This window comes from Tenrec ecaudatus, chromosome 7 (assembly GCF_050624435.1).
Source record: "Tenrec ecaudatus isolate mTenEca1 chromosome 7, mTenEca1.hap1, whole genome shotgun sequence".
Lineage (NCBI taxonomy): Eukaryota > Metazoa > Chordata > Mammalia > Afrosoricida > Tenrecidae > Tenrec > Tenrec ecaudatus.
Genome location: NC_134536.1, coordinates 17,422,322 through 17,436,889, shown reverse-complemented (window position 1 = coordinate 17,436,889; position 14,568 = coordinate 17,422,322). Strand labels below are relative to the sequence as shown.

The 14,568-nt window shown below is 49.3% G+C and overlaps 1 protein-coding gene and 1 non-coding gene across 5 annotated transcripts in view; one reads left to right on the top strand and one right to left on the bottom strand.

Moving 5' to 3' along the window:
* Positions 1-1,596: 1,596 nt before the first annotated feature.
* Positions 1,597-1,746, bottom strand: LOC142453899 (U12 minor spliceosomal RNA). The gene has a single exon (XR_012785461.1). It is a non-coding gene; the product is annotated as a U12 minor spliceosomal RNA (small nuclear RNA).
* A 10,923-nt stretch (positions 1,747-12,669) lies between these two features.
* The window catches only part of PLEKHG1 (pleckstrin homology and RhoGEF domain containing G1), a 251,790-nt gene continuing 249,891 nt past the window's right edge, over positions 12,670-14,568 (top strand). For all 4 annotated transcript variants that reach the window (XM_075554381.1, XM_075554382.1, XM_075554380.1 and 1 more), the window contains exon 1: positions 12,670-12,968. The gene's annotated coding sequence lies outside the window, so the exon portion shown is untranslated. The remainder of the gene's footprint in view (positions 12,969-14,568) is intronic.

The window sequence follows — 14,568 nt, the reverse complement described above, 5'->3', positions numbered from 1 at the left end:
GTTCATCCAGCCTATCTTATTTAGACAGTCCTGTGGAGATAGCAACATACACAAAAACAAGACAGAGCAAAACCAAGCAACAATATACAATAGAACAACAAACCACTAACAAAGAACAAAACAAAATGCAACAAGAAAGAAAAGCTTGTAGTTAGTTCAAGGACCATTTGTTGGCCTTTAGGAGTGTTTTCCAGTCCAGTCTGTTGGGGCACTACGCCCTGGCCCCAAAGTCCACCTTCAGCATTCCCTGGGGACCTTGCCGCTCCATTCCCTTGCTGTTCTGCTGCACTTCCCCAGTGCTTTGCCTCGGTGTGGTGGGATCAGGTCAGGTGCAATTCCCACACTGTGTCTCTGGTGCTGTCCCCTGCAGGACCATGGGTCAGTGAGGGATGTCATGTCTCATAGTGGGGCTGGCCATGTGGTCCTCTCTGTGGACTGGCTGCTCTAATTGAGGTCATCGTCCTCAGGGCTTGATGGGCCAGGATGTGCTTCACTCTCTCCTACTCCCCCTTCATCTGCTCCCGTGTGCTCCGATCAGATATGTCCCTCTCCTGGAGCTGCAGATTCAATGCCGTCCTTTGAAATAAATTATTCTGGGGGGAGGGGCAGGCATCCACTTAGTATTTGGTACTGGGGCCAGACCCCCAGACCCCTCCACTGGTTCCCTACTCCATGCTGGTATGTTGCTTTCACTTTGTGGGGCACTGGGTTGAAGTCTGGTCCCTCTTTCCCTATGGAGATATAAACAATACCCTCACTTGGGTGGGTTAGTGGGCCTGTTGTCTTTTTGGAAGTATATCACCAGGACTTTTTCTTGCAGGGATGCTGAGTGGATTCAAACCACCAACTTTGGGGTGAGGGGAGGAGTTGAGCATATCTACGGGTTTAGGGGCTCCTTATCTACTGGCATAGGGGTTCAGAGTGTAACACATATTTTTGGAGGACTCAATTCAATCCATCATTTGGTTTTAGGTGTTATGGAGCTTGTTCTGACACATAGAGACCTTATCTACAACAGACAGAAACACTGCCTGGTCCTAAGCCATCCTCACCTCTTTTTCTAGGCTTGAGCCCATTGTTGCAGCCACGTTGTCAGTTCACCTTGAGGGCCTTCCTCTCATCCTCTGCCTCTCCGCTTTACTAAGCATGCTGTCCTTCTCCTATGATACTCTTTTTTAAAATTCTTGCTTCATTGTGCAGGATGAGCCACAATAAACTATATCTGACATTTTGCAGTTTAACTTAACCGTGTACTATTAAAACCCCAGATCTGGATCGTCAATAGTGAACACTTTTTTTTTTTTTAACATTTTATTAGGGGCTCATACTACTCTTTTTTTTTTTTTTCCTTTTTGAAAGGCTCACCGGGAATCTGATTGGATCATACCAAATTGTCTCGTTCCGGGCCGAAAGGACCAGGTAGTGTTTCTCCCAGATGACCAATAACCGAAAGCGACTCCCATGGCACCTAACAAAAGACACCAACCGAAAGCGAGCAGTATGCGAGAAAAGAAAGTAACAACGTGGCAAAGAAACAGAATCAAAAGTTACTGAAACCCTCACTGGACAGTCTACTTTTCAAAAGATAGGGGGTTTCAGGCAGATCGCTACACCCAGGCATCCCGCAAAGTAGGCGGGTCACCTTAGGGGCAACCTTTACCCGCTCAAAAATTCGTCTCACATTAGCAGTGAGGATCCGGGCGTCACCCCGGATCGTTATTTTCCTTACTCATAAGTTTAAGGCATGCTCATACAACTCTTATCACAGTCCATACATGTACATACATCAATTGTATAAAGCACATCTGCAAATTCCCTGCCCCAATCATTCTCAAAGCATTTGCTCTCCACTTAAGCCCTTTGCATCAGGTCCTCTTTTTTTCCCCTCCCTCCCCCCTTCCCTCTCCCTCATGTGCCCTTGGTAATTTATACATTGTTATTTTGTCATATCTTGCCCTATCCAGAGTCTCCCTTCCCCCCCCTTCTCTGCTGTTCCTCTCCCAGGGAGGAGGTCACATGTGGATCGTTGTAATCAGTTCCCCCTTTCCAACCCACTCACCCTCCACTCTCGCAGCATCGCCCCTCACACCCTTGGTCCTGAAGGTATCATCCACCCTGGATTCCCTGTGCCTCCAGCCCTCATATGTACCAGTGTACAACCTCTGCCCTATCCAGTCCTGCAAGGTAGAATGATAGGGAACACTTTAAACAGCATCTTGCAGTTGACACGAGAACAACTTTTAAAGGCTGATGTTGTTGGAACTCTACCTTCCGGCACTTGGGTTATCATAGGGCATTGTTTAGTCTTCGCAAAATCACCTGCCACCATTTAAAGTGGAAATGTGGTACGGAATAGCTTTCTATCGAGTATGCCAGCACTCTACATTTGCCAGCAGATTCGAGCCCAGCTGTGATGGAGCCCTTAGTGATGGTCTTAGGTAATTATTCCTATGATGATGTCGTGTCTGAAATAACTGCCAATTTACTGTCACGAAGACCTTTTCTTCGCCAGGCTAATGCATCGGAATAATTATGGGGTTTTCCCCCTTTCCACTGATCACATTGTTTCCTATAATTATTCCGCTCCCTTTTTATTTCTGTTAGTCTCTACATGGAGGTCTTCAACACAAAATGCCCCACAAATAGCAGGGTTAAGTCTGTCCATGCAGAGAAGAAGGAAGACTGGTAACCCTTCCTCAAGCTCCACTGGCAACCGAGAAGAGCGTGGCCACTGCAAATCCACTCCTTCCAAGCCTGTGCTAGCTCATTGACTTAGACTGGGTCCTCTGGAGAATCCGAGCCAGTGAAGCTTTTATGGGTATGTGAACCCTGGTGGCAGAGTGGGGCATGCATTGAGCTAATAGCTGAAAGATCGTCAATTTAAACCCACCAGGCACTCCATGGGAGGAAGATGAAGCTTTCTGCTCCCATCAAGATATAGAGTCTTGAAAATCCAAAGGGGGAAACTCTACTCTGTCCTCAGAATCTGTCCTCCGAATCAACTTGATGATAGTTGGTTAGTCACATGTGGTGTATGTGTTTAAAGAGAAGTTTTTCTCAAAGAGATGGCTCACACAGTTGTAGAAGCTGACACGTTGGAAATCAATGGGTCAGGTGGCAGGCTGGAGGCTTCTCCTGACTCACATATCTGCAAAGACTTATGTACCCCAAATCAGCAGGTCTGATGGCAAGCTCTGACTGCAGAGGCAAATTAACCCAAAGTCGGCAGATACAATGGCAGACAATGTTGATGATTCCCAGAATGGTCAGGGAATATGGCAGGTCTCTTGCTCAAGTTGAAAGAACTGGAGGTCAGATACTGACCCAGATGCAGGATCTAGATGGAGCAAAAGCAAACAAACTTTGCCTAGTCATTCACATATATTGAAAGCAGACCACACCCCCAAGAAAACACCCTTGCAGTCAATGAGTTGCTTATAGCAGATCTCATCATGGATGTGATTACATCACATTCGATCTCATCATGGGGAATCACTATATCATAGCTACCAAATTACTGATCATCTTGGCCCAGCCAGGTCAGCACATAACCATATCACATTTATATACCGAGCACCCCATCTGAATCCCCTCCAACCCATACTCTCTTACTAGCAAACCAGGTCCAACTCTCTTACCAGGGTTGAGTTTAAAGAGTGATGAGAACCCTCTCTGTCACTGCCATCACCCAGGTGGCACCATTCACTGGTCCCCGGTGCTATATTCTAGAGTTCTTTGGTTTGCATAATGAGTATCCGGGTGGCACAAATGCTTAAGAGCACAGCAGCTAATGGAAAGGTTGGACGTTCAATTCTTCCCAGAGATGTCTTTGAATGAACTCCTGGAGCTCTTCTTCTGAAAAAGTGGCCACTGAGAACGCTATGGACCACAGCTCTACTCTGGCGACACGTCGGGTTTCCACAAATTAGAATCCACTACTGAAAAAAAGGGGGAGGGTGGAGGTGTTAGTTTGTGTAGACTAGAGAAACAAACTCATAGACACTCATATGCATATAAGAAAAGGTTTTATAAAAAAGGGCAATTGTACATTAAGAAAGCATCCCAGCTCAGCCCAGATCAAGTCCGTAAGTCTGATATTAACCTATATGTCCAACACCAGCCTATAAATTGCACTTCAGATTCAAGCAACACAGGCAATGACACCGAATGCAGGAAGAGCACAGGCCAGTGGGTGGAAAGTCTCATGGATCCAGTGGCGGTGGAAGCTTCTCAACACTGGTGTGTGTCTCCACATGGCTTCTCCAACTCCTGAGCTCTAGCTCCACCAGCGTAACTCAATGTGACTTGTCAGCAGGAATGCCTCACAGAGAGACAAGCAGCGAGTGTATCTAGCCTCCAGTGAACTATTTATCTCCATTGCGCCTCTAAATGAGGTCATCAAGCTGCAACCTGGTTGGCAGGCTAGACTCCACTTCTTCACAAGATGACAGGAGAATTATGTAACTGCCACAGGGAGTGGGGGTGGGGTGGGTGGTGGTCTCCAGAGAGCTATTGGTTAAATTATCTTTGCATGGTAAAATCTTACTCTTACTATTTTTAATGTTTTTCTTTTTTTAAAAGGGAAGAGTATGGGATATAAAAATTGTATCCTGGTCATATTACAAGTGTCAGAAAATCGAGATTTTCTGATCATAGCAGCAATAATTTTCTGTAACACCAGATTCCCAGGAGAGGACTTCGATGGATCTCCCAAGGCCATGTCACAGAGTTACTTTTATGGATTAATAAAAAATATATATGTCAAATTTACACCAGCCCTGATAAGTCAAAGTACAGCCCTCCCCCCAATAAAACCAAACAAATTTGTTCTAGCCCTATAAAAATTATCCTTAAAAAAAGACATGAAAATGGGTTCTCAGAAGTGGTCTGCTTGCCGGTGAAATGGAATAATTATTTTCTCTTCCTCCACTCTAGACCCTTCCTTGGCACCAGTCAGCTGGGGATTTTGCCCTTTCAACCTATGGGGAAGGGAAGAATGGGGCATTTACACAAGATGGCATTTCCCCCTCTCCTGGCTCAGGTTTTCTATTGGTGTGCTGGCATACGCTTTAACAATCAACTCGGGAAGGTAGGGGTGCAGAGGAAGCACTGATTTGGAGTGTTCATCTATTTCACTGGTGTGAATACAGACACCTGGTGGCATAGCCATTATGCATTGGACTGCTAACCTCAAAGTCAGCGGTTCAAACCCACCAGCTGCTCTGTGGGAAAAAGACAAGGCTTTCCACTTCTGTACAGAGTTATGGACTCAGAAACCCACCAGGGCAGTTCTGCCCTGTCCTATAGGATCCCTATGAGTAGGCATCAACAAGGTGGCAGTGAGTTTTTGTTTTTTTAATTTTGTTCTGTTTTTTTTTTTTAGTTCAGTATGAATATGTATTCTTACAGTGGCAAATTCCAATTATTCATTGGTGTGTCCATTGAAACACAAAAAGAAAGAAGGGTTTTTTTTAAGAATGAAGTTTTAACAACCATGAAAACTCTCACTAATCTGAAAGAGCCAGCTCAAAGGCATCATGCTTCTGCATGTCTTCAAATGACAGGGAAAGGACTAGATACCTACAAGACACGCTATCCTAAATCATTTCTCCTTACTACAATCACTGTGCTGTTGTTGTTGTTGCTGTTAGGCGCCATTAACTCGGTCCTGATCCATAATGACCTTATGCACAACAGAACGAAATACTGTCTGGTCCGGCACCATCCCCACAATGGTTCCTACGCCCGAGCCCATGGTTTCAGCCACTGTGTCAACCCATCACCCTGAGAGCCTTCCTCTTTGTTCACAGCCCCTCCACTTTACCAAGCAGGATGTCTGTCTCTAGAGACTGCTGGCTCCAGGCAATATATCCAAAGTGCGTAGGACAAATTCATGCCATCCTGGCCTCTAAGGAGCACTCTGGCCGTACTTCTTCCAGGACACATGTTGTTTTTAACAGTCCATAGTACTCTCAATAATCTTCAAATGCATCCATTCTTCTTCACTCTTCCTCATTCGGTGTTCACCTTTCACATGCATGTGAGGCGATGGAAATATCACCCTTAGGTCAGGCGCACCTTAGTCCTCCAAGCCACGTCCTTGCTGTTCAACACTCCCAAGAGGTCTTGAGCAGCTACGTCGTTTACCCCAGGCAACCTCTGTTTTAATCGCTTGACAGCTGCCTCCATGAGTACTGATTTGTGATCCAAGCAAGACTCCAATCACTCTAACCCAGCCTCCCCCACCCCCAAATCTAGGTCTTGAAAATGCCTTCACAAAATCAAATTGGAAATGGACAGCCCTCTTCCAAACACCAAAACAAACCGAGAAAACAAAAATAACACTGGCTAGGTGCTATCCGTTCTTTCCTATGGGGCTCTGATCAATCAGGGGACCGATTTCTGATCTTCTGTCATCATACATTCCGTACAGCCATCACTGGTATCATAAAAGTTATCGCCATATGTCATAAAATGAGAGCAAAGGGTGATACAGCCTTTCACACCTGGGAGCCGTGCAAACATTAACTCCCCCATGTGCATAGAGTGGTGATCCTAAAATGTGACCCTATGCAAGAGTGTGTTTTCATTCAACGGGCACAATTGATGGGCCTTTCAGTGGAACCAGGTGAGTTACCGGAAAGCACGTGAGACATGGAATGTGAAGCTCTGCTTGAATGACTCGTCCTCTCTCCCTCCCCGAGCTGCATGCCCTTGAACAAGTCATTGAGCCTTCCCTGAACCTGTGTCCTTGCTGAGGCTGAAGTAAAACACACACAGGCCGTTTGCCATCGAGTCAGTGCCCCGTGTCTTTCTGAGTACAGCTGTGCTCCGTGGGTTTTCAGGACTGTGACCTTGGGCTGAAGATGTGTACCTTACTAGGTCAGTATGGGAAGGAAATGAGATGCTATGGGAGATGCTCGGTAACCTTCAAAGGCAAAGTCATTTCTTCTATAGAAATCTAATTCCTAGACCCATTCTTATTTGACAGGAGAAAGGACATTTTTCTCCAGCTATCATTTCAGGGTTTCTCTGGGCCTGGGCCTGCTACTCCAAGCTTGTTCCTGTCGGCTGTGTTCCCAGTGCCCCTGCCAGCTGGGTGGCACCTATGGAGGGCATCAATTCGAGGACGAAGGAAAGGAGAGGTGGGATATTTCTTGTCTTCTCTACCAGTGGGTAGGGCATTAGCTCTTTCTCCAGAAATCACCACCAAGGTCCACCTGTCACACAGCTCCTCCCCCTGACCCATCTGTCTAAGGGCAATGGTGCTGGCTTTCTGCTCTTGTTGGTCTCTGGGTTGCCTCGCCGTCTCCTTTGGAAGTCTTGGTTCTGTCGTCACTCAAAGAGCCAGTTCCCTGCAGGAAAGTGCTCTCTTCATAAATACTCACCATGGTTTCTACTCTCTGTTTTGACCTGGACTAAATACAGGGCTATTGGGAAGACCTTGCACCACAAGATACTAAAATACACCATTAGAAAAGCACTCCATTGGATTTATTTTCCTTAAAGGCAGGGAGTAGCATATTGCTTACTGGAATACTACATAATGGCAGTGTCACAACTCTTGCATTGTGTGTCCATCCATCTGTCCATCCATCCACCCATTGGACATTTTTTATATACTAAGTGCCAAGAGTTGAGCTAAGTCCTGGCCAAGCAGAGATAAGCTAAATGCAACCTGGATCAGACCAGGTGATTTTTAAGGGCTCACCTGCTAACCCTCGGTGTGGATTTATTTGGGACTCAGGAATAAGAACACAGGTTAGGGGTCTAGTTCTGAGCTTGGCACACAGGATTAACACACAAGAGTCACATTCTTGTTTGTCCTGCCCACCCTCCACCGTACTTAGTCCCCATTCACACAGACACACAGACAGACACTTCCAAGGGATGGGTGGTGTGTGTGCCCTGATGTACACTCAGGTGCTTTCCCACACATGAACAGGCATACCTTACCTTGTCTGTACACTCTCAATTAAACCTCATGAACAGTAGCAAACCATGTGTTAGACTGGGTTGACTAGTGAAACAAGTCCAAAGACACTCATGTGTGTAAGAGAGAGCTTTATATCAAGAAGTAATTATATATCAAGCAAACACCCCAGCCCAGTCCATAAGTCTGATTCTAGTCCATAAATCCATCTTCTGACTCACGCGGCCACAGGCAATGAAGCAGAATGCAGGAAGATCACAGGCCGGTGGGTACAAAGTCATGTGGATCCAATGGCAGTAGCCACGTCACAGGGCTCCAGCTGCCATCGATGTGGCTCGAGTGGCTCATCAACAAGAAGGTGAAGCAGAGAGAGGCAGGGGGAAGTTCCCAGGATCCTCCTTATGAGAAGACCATGCTCATAAGGAGATACCATCAGGCTGTGGCTGGATTGACAGGCTAGACTCCACCCCTTCACTGAATTTTTCAAGTTGACGTGAGATGATGTAACTACCACAGACCAGTTCTGATAGCGTGCTAGAAAATGAGCCCTTCTTGTTGGAAGACACTCCCTAATCCTCCCAGAACCATGGCGTCTTACTCACTGTGACCTTGTAGCTCAGAGAAGAGGCACTCTCACAGGCCTTCCAAGGTTCTAATCTCTACAAGCTTCATGGAAACAGGACCTCAAGTGTAAAACGTGGATTCGGAGTGCCTACCCCACAAGGACATTAGGTGGCACAACAATGGCTTGCCCAGCTGCCAACTGAAAGGTCAGTGGTGTGAGCCCACCCAGGGGTTCTGCGGGAGCAAGGACATGGCAATCTGCCCCTGTCAAGATTATAGCCCCATGGGTTTACTAGGCTCAAATTACTGTCAGTTGCCCTATGCAACACCTTGGTTGCTGTTTCCATCTGTGTAGATTGTGGAGCCAAGTAAAATGAAATCCTCAACCATTTCAATCTCTTCTCTACTGTCATGGTGTTGCCTACTGATCAGTGGTGAGGATCTTTGTTTTCTTTACACTGAGTTGCAACCCAGACTGACTGCTGTCATCCTTGATCTTCATCAGTGAAGGCCTCCAAGCCCCACTCTCCTTCAGCACATCAGATGAGCTGTTTGTGCATTCTAAGTTGGGAATGAGTCTTCCTCCAATCACAATGCCACATTCGTCTTCACATGGCTCAACATCTCAAATGATTTGCTCATCATGCAGATGGAATATGTTTGGTGTAAGAATGAATACAACCCCAGTGGATATTTTTCTGATTTGAAACCATTCATTATTTTATGCAAATGTTGCCTCTTGGCAGATTCCACATGAGCACAAATACGTGTTTTTGATTTCCTTTTTTAAAATTATGATTCACACAGTTGGATGTCTTTGCATATTCAAAATAAAATACAAGTAAACATCTTTCTGGTACTCCCTGCTTTCAGCTAAGATCCTTCTAATGTCAACAATGACATCCCTCATTTCACCCCTCTTCTGAAGCCAGCTTGAATTTCTGGCAGTTCCCCATTGATGTACTTACCTGAGCCATTTTTAAATTACCTTCTGCAAAACCCTACACATATGGGTCTCTTCCAGTGGGTTGGTACTGCTTTCTAAATGTCCCGGCATAGCTGAGTGAGCAATTCCATCTTGTCAGCCATTGTTGAAACATCTCAATTAGTATTCCAATCATGAGGATTTGGTCTTCACCAATGCCTTTAGTGCAGGTTGGACTTCTTCCTTCAACGCCCTTGACTCTGGATCATATTCTACCTCTTGAAATGGTTGAATAGCCACCAATTCTTTTCCATACAGTGACTACGGGTGTTCTTGACATCTTTGTTCGCTGTGCGTCAGAAGTAAGGATGGTGAGACTTAGTCTCACGTATTTTGGATGTGTTATCAGGAGAGACCAGAAGGAAGGGCATCATGCTTGGTCAAGTAGAGGGTGAGGAAAATTACTCTCAAGGAGATGGATCGACACAATGGCTGCAACGATGGGCTCAACCATCATAATTGTAAAAACAAACAAACAACCGAACAATTGTGAGGCTAGCACAGGACAGGGTAGTGTTTGTGATGTCGGACATTGGGTCACTATGAGTGAGAACTGACTCGGCAGCACCTGACAATATGTCCTTCCATGGTTTGCCTGTAGAATCCTTAAACGTCGCCACGGGCTTGGGTTTGTTCTTCAGGTCTTTGAGCTTGAGAAATAACGGAGTGTGTGCTTCCTGGTTGGCTTTCTACCTCGAGGTCTTTGTGTGTTTTGCTAGAAGGCTTTCCTCTGTCTTCTCCAGAGCCCTTGGGAATCTTCTGTTCAGCCCGACGATGTCTTCATTCACTGCGGCTACTCTCCCATCAAGGGTGAGCTTCACAGTCTTTGCTACACCTGCTCTGGTCTCTTCTTCCTTTCCTATCTTTCCAATGAGGTCCTTGATGGCGTCCCATAACTCTTTGGTCCTGAGTGTCCAATGAGCCACGTCAAGAAGGGGTCGGTAGCTACTCTGTCCCCTGTGGCCGTAGTGAGTCAGAATTGACGCCATGGTAGTGGTAGGGTTGAATCAGACCTGTTCTCTGGGGATGGGTCTTTAAATTCAGGCGGGATAAACTCAAGGTCGTATTTTGGATTTTCGTGGTCTTGTTTTCATGGTCTTCAGCGTCAACCTGAGCTTGTATGTGATCTGTTTTAGCCAGCCCCTGGCTTTGGTTTTGAACTTTGTACACAACGTCTCAGCTATCTCTTTCCACAGACGTATTGTCAGTTTGCTTCCTGTGTATTCCATCTATCGAGGGGAAGGTCAGTAGTGGCCATTTATGCTGTTGTCAACAGGTATTTGCAATAAATCAGTAGGCCATTGGTCTCTGAAAATCCTATCATGTGATCTCCAGCGAGGTGTGTATTGTCCGAGGCAAAACCACTAACAAGAGGCAGGGTTTCCACATGGAAGAAGCACACCAGCCTGTGTGACCACGAGGTGTAGAAGGGACCAGGTATCACACATTAAAGAACAAAAATCATATCAGTGGGTGCCCACCTTCCCTATATGATCACTGAAGACAAATGTGTGCATAATCAAATGTGGTGAAGAAAGCTGATGGTGCCTGGCTATCAAAAGATATAGCATCTGGGTTCTTAAATGCTTGAACATAAACAAGCAGTTATGTAGCTCAGAAGCAACAAAGCCCACATAGAAGAAGCACATCAGCCTGTGTGACCACGAGGTGTCGAAGGGATCAGGTATCAAAGAACAAAAAATCTTATCATTGTAAGTGAGGGTGAGTGCAGAGTGGAGACCCAAAGCCCATCTGTAGGCAACTGGACACCCCTTACAGTGACGGGGAGGAGATGAGTCAGGCAGGTTGCTGGGTAGCAATGATGAAACATACAATTTTCCTCTACTTCTTAAATGCTTCCTCCCCCCACTATCATGATCCCAATTCTAACTTAGAAATCTGGCTAGACCAGAGGATGTACATTGGTACAGATAGGAACTGGAAACACAGGGAATCCAGGACAGATGATCCCTTCAGGATCAGTGGTGAGAGTGGCAGTACTGGGAGGGTAGAGGGAGGGTGGGGTAAAAAAGGGGAACTGATTGCAAGGATCTACATATAGCCTCCTCCCTCGGGGATAGACAACAGAAAAGTGGGTGAAGGGAGACGTCGGACAGTGTAAGAGATGACAAAATAATAATTTATAAATTATCAAGGGTTCATGGGGAGGAAGTGGGGAGGGAGGAGGAAAATGAGGAGCTGAAGTTAAGGGCTCAAGTAGAAAACAAATGTTTTGAGAATGATGATGGCAACAAATGTACAGATGTACGTGACACGATGGATTGTGATAAGAATTGTACGAGTCCCTAATAAAATGATTAAAAAATAAAAGAAACCGTAAGGGGCAAAAAACTAACAAACAAACCCAAACAAGAGGCAGGTTTATGCAGGCGTTAGAGTGTGCCAGGCACACTCCTCACCAAGCGTTAAAGTCTTCCTGACAACGAGTTGTTTCGTTTTGTTGTTTTCAAGCGGCCCAGCTGCAAACATCTGGTGGCCTTTGACAGGCTCAGGAGTGTGAAGAAATCACTTCGCATGTGTCAGGGTTCAAGCCAGGCTCCTTTGATCCCTTATTCTATGACACAGCGGGTGCCTTTGAACGTCTATCTGATGGTCACAACGGTTCTGCTTCTGAGCCTCCTCTAAGCAAAAATTTGAGTGAAAGGTGAGGCTTTCTACTCCCAGCACTTCACCGGTTCGGAAACCCACGGTGGAAGTTCCAGCCCGCAATCTAGGGTCGCTGTGAGTCCGTACATTGACTCAAGTCTTTAGGGCGAAGGTGGCTGAGAGAGTGCGTTCCCTCTCTTTGCATCTGATCCCACCCCCCAGCCTCACCCCCAGCTTCTGGAATTAGTGCCCTTGAACCTGGGACAGCCGGCACCTGCGTAGGGTGAAAACCCGTCAGAGAAGGAGAGGAGCCAACCGTTCCCACGGAAACCTGCGATATTAGAGCGGCGAGGCAGCTCGCTGCTGGAGGAGGGGGGACACCTGCCAGCGGAGGAAAGGCCCGGCAGCCTGAGGCATCCCGGCTCACAGGTTTCCCTGGACTTGACTGTGGGCTGCAGCGAACCCTCCCCAAGTCCTTTTGTAAACATCCCACGGGACACCATCGCTCCCGGCTCGAAGCGACGCGCCGGAGCACAGTAGCCCGAGTCGGGCAGACTCGCCCCCCAGGCTGTAATTTGACTGCGCTGCTTGGCGCGGCTCCAGAGACCCGCCGCCCGGCTCCCTCGCCCTCGGCCCCCCTCCGCTCCCCGCCCGGCCCCGGGAAGGAGGGGCGGCCCGCGCCGGGCGCTCTCTCGGAGGGCGCGGCCAGGAGCGAGCGCGGCGGCGGCGGCGGCGGCGGAGGAAGAGGAAGTGGCGGCGCGGCCGAGCCGGCGGAGGGGCCGGCGGAGGGCTCGGCCGCGGGAGGGCTCGCTCGGCCGGCGGCCCCAGCGCAGCGCGTCCCGCCGCACCGTCCGGGCCCAGCGCCCGACCGCGCGCCCGGTAAGGCCGGCTGCCCGTGCCGGAGGGGACCGCGCGCCTGGCTCCCCGCCACTGGGAAGGGGACTCGGACCCTCCGCGCGGCGCCCCCGGCCGCAGGTGGAGGCGGGCGGGAAGGGCTGCGGGGCCTCGACCTTCGGTCGCCCTGGGGTGGGGGGGTCCGGGGAGTGGAGGGGGGCCGGGCGCAGCCCCCGGAGAGGGATGGGCGATGCTCGCCGCCGCCTGGGGGGCTCCGACCCGCCGGCGCCGCCCCGACCCAGCTTCCAACCCCTGGGCTCGAGACCTAGGATTCCAGCCCCCCCGCCCCTGGCGCCACCCCCAGCCCACCCCCCGACTCTGGCACCTCGGATACCAGACTTAAGACTTAGTCCCTTAGTCCCGGGAGCCCAGATCCAGATGTACCCGGTCCCCGGACCTAGGTACCAGACCCAGACTCTGGTCCTGCACTCGCAGCGCCCCCTCCCAGCCTGGGTCCCGCTCCTGCCTCCTGGCCCGCGGCCTCGGGGCGGCAATGCTGGCCCCTCCGAGCCGGGGGTTCCGTGCACCCCGGGCCGTTACAAAACGCAGTCCCCCCAATCCAGCCGGAGCAGCCTAGACCCAGCCGGGCGCCCGCTCCTGGAACGGGGACGCGGTGGAAGCCGCGGACGGGCTGGCGCTGCACAAGTGCTGCTGCCGGAGCTTTGGGGGCGGGGGTGGGGGGTACGCAGAAAGTCGCAGCCAGTGGCCGGCGGGTCCGGGGTAAACGGGAACCCTTGGCCCGCGCCGACCTTGGGGTCCGTCCTGGTCCCGGAGTAGGCCCTTGGGAGATGCCCGTCCCCCGCCCCCTTTGTGTGCCCTGTCGCGTCTCGTTCGGGAGCCAGAGGCTTCGGGACGCGCTCCTTCGGAAAGCCGGGAGGTGGTTAAGTTTCATTCCTCTCCCTGGAAACAATGAGGTGGATGACGCGATCCCAGGTGCGGGGGAAACCCGTACTTCGTTAAGTTCCGGGGCCGCCCGCCCTTGGTAGCGCCCGCGCTGCCCCCACAGACTTTTGTCATCTTTGAGCTGAGAGTCCCCTGGAAGGCGGTCATTGCCTGGAAGGGAGAGATGGTTGGAGTTCTGTAGATTGGCTACAGAACTAGCTGCCTGTGTTTCCTGTTGTAACCGCGGGAGGCTAGCACGTTCGCTCCGGGTTGGAGGCGTCCCAAGCTCTAAGGCTCTCCAGTGTTGAAAGTGCCTAAGTCCAAGCGTTACACCTGCATGTTCTGATCTCTCTATTCGGTAGTTGGCATCCTTTTTTAAAATTACGTACATATGTTGGACTTTGATTAAAGTGCTATAAAACATATCAATGCCCTTCCCATCAGTTGCTCAGAACCCCACACCAACATTGACTCTGCAGGAGGGAGTGCAAGGATTGGGCAGCGCCCTCCACCCATCTCTGGGCTGGGGGCTTCAGTTTCCTCACGTCAAACCAAGTATATATGGACCACATCGTTCATTTCCTCAGCTGCCCCTCAGCTCCCCTCTCCCCCACCCAGTGGTGTTCATTTGGCTGACAGCTATCAAGACTTCTACAGCAGTGCCGTTTGCAAGTTGGACCCTTGAACATCTGGGAGCCTGCCT